At 41.1% G+C, this 2449-nt stretch overlaps 1 long non-coding RNA gene across 1 annotated transcript; it reads left to right on the forward strand.

The window, feature by feature from the left end:
* Positions 1–1567: 1567 nt before the first annotated feature.
* LOC118122961 lies at positions 1568–2176 on the forward strand. Its single transcript, XR_004698539.2, has 3 exons — positions 1568–1708; positions 1818–2051; positions 2134–2176. It is a non-coding gene; the product is annotated as an uncharacterized LOC118122961 (long non-coding RNA).
* The last annotated feature ends 273 nt before the right edge of the window (positions 2177–2449 follow it).

Consider the following 2449-nt stretch of genomic DNA (forward strand, 5'->3'; position numbering starts at 1 on the left):
GAAATAGCCCACCACACCAACTATTCAGCCTTGCTGCAACTAGCTCATCTTTTGGGCTGCACCTATTTTGACAAGCTCAATGTAAGCTTCTTTTGTAAATGTTTACCATATTTTTGTTTTGTTTTGTCTTATGCAACGGCTATATTGACAATGAATTGGATTTTTCTTGCATAAAATTAAAGAATTCATATACTGCATTTAATTGTCAAGCATCTTTGAATGTTAACCTTTCCAACATTTAGATCATAGATTGGCAAAAGCACCAACTATAGGTCACATCGAATAGTTGATGAAATGCTGGAAATTCTGGCCTCTGTCATCGAGAAGCCAATATTGAGGGCTATTTCTCAGTCACAAGCCATAGGCTTGGAGATTGATGAGACCACAGATGTCTCTGTGTGCACTTTGGTCTACCCAAAGTGTAACATTTCATTGACCAATAAAATTTCAATATGCAGTTAATTGAAATGTATAAACTGTATCATATGGACATTATTAGATACTTGGACAACGAGGGGAAGGTCTTCTGCCAATTCCTGGATCTGATTTGCCTGACTGACGGGAAAGCAGATTCAATTGTGGCAGCACTAAAGAATATTATTCACACGAAGGGCATCCCCACACACTTAATATTTGGCCTTGGAACTGATGGTGCTGCTGTAATGACAGGTGCCATACCTTGTTTTTTGTACATAATTAAACTGTTTTAAATATAAATTTAGTTTCTCGTTAAATTAATAAACAAATGTATTCAATAGGAAGACATAATGGAGTTGCAAAACAGCTATCAGTGGAATGGCCATGGCTCCTAAGTGTCCACTGTGCTGCACATAGGCTAGCTCTAGCCTGTAAGGATGCATCTGAAGAGGTGCCTTACATGGCTACATTCAGAGACCACTTGGAACAACTGCACCTGTACTTCAGAAACAGTGCAAACCGCTCTGCTTCTCTGAAAGCCGCTGCAGAGGTTCTCGGTGTGTGTGAGCTGAAAGTGAAGGTAAATAAGTTATGCCTCAAATAAATTGACATATGTGAATACTTTACTTGCATTTATATATATTTTTGAAACCAGCTGTTTTTTCTGTCATTGACTAGCAAGTAAAGGACACACGATGGCTCTCCCAACATGAAGCAGTGAAAAACCTCCTCAGAAATATAACTGCTGTACTGGGTGCCTTGGCAGAGGAAGTAGAGACCCGCAAATGTCCTACTGCTAAGGGACTGTATTCATTCCTTGCCACCTATCGCTTCAGTGCCGCCCTTCACCTGCAAGCTGATGTGCTCCCTCACCTGGCACGCCTCTCTAAGCTCTTCCAAAAGGAGGATGTCATGTTCCTGGCAATCAAAGAGCAGGTAACTTAAATAACTCAGCTCAACTGCTATGTTTTATCTTCATGTTTATTTTGCACAAACATAGGGTACCACAATTAATCTTTTCATATGAGTCAATATGCTTATTTTCCCAGGTCCCTGTCACCCTGGCCTTAAAGGGACAATGTTCGGTAAGTGGTACAATTTCATGCCTTTAATAAAGGGCATAAAAGATTCTGGTGGTCATCAACCTGGCTCAAACGTGAGTAAGTTGACCCAAAATTTGGATGACCCTTCAGGACTGGGGGCATTCTGCATCTCTGCTGAACAGGAGAGAGGGAGAAGAGGGGATGATGCAGGAGACAGACAGCAGTACTGGCAAAGATTTCAATCACGGGTATGATTATGTGGCTTTTGGCTGACTTTACAGATGTAACTTCAATTTAGTTGTTGCAAAGTTTTATTTATACTAATAGTTTACTGACATTTTTCATGTGTTTGATCAGGTGATGGATCCATATTTGGATGGCCTCATTGCCCATCTCGAGAGACGTTTCTGCGAGGTTGGAGTCGTGGCTGCATTTGGGATACTCGGTCCTCAAGCAGCTACACTCCCTGACGACACTGCACACACAAAACTGAGGATACTGGCAGAGAAGTTTTGTTCCCGTGTCGATTTTGGCACAGTCCTTGAAGAATGGGCCTCTTTCAAGGAGCAAGTGGTCGCTGGTCCACTCAAGGTTACTTAAAAATGTGACATTTTCACATGACATTATCATGAACACTATACTGTGTTACTGATATCATTTTGAACCTTTTCAGAACAAGACACAGCTGGCCATACTGTCTGATCTGTCCTCAAAATATGAGGAGCTTGGTGTCCTATACCCAACTATGAGCCTGCTAGCTTCCATTGCCCTGACGGTCCCGGTCAGCAGTGTAAACTGTGAGAGGGACTTCTCAACCATGAACAGGGTAATACTTTTCACAATTTGGATTGCTGCTTTAAGCTATACAAAAGCTGCACACTTAGTGGATAATTCCGTTCATGTTTAGTTCAATGTACAGTTCAAAAATTGTTCAGATGCTATATTGACTGCTGTCATTAAAAGAAACACATGAACATCATTATTCCTTT

This window comes from Hippoglossus stenolepis, chromosome 16 (assembly GCF_022539355.2).
Source record: "Hippoglossus stenolepis isolate QCI-W04-F060 chromosome 16, HSTE1.2, whole genome shotgun sequence".
Taxonomy (NCBI): Eukaryota; Metazoa; Chordata; class Actinopteri; order Pleuronectiformes; family Pleuronectidae; genus Hippoglossus; species Hippoglossus stenolepis.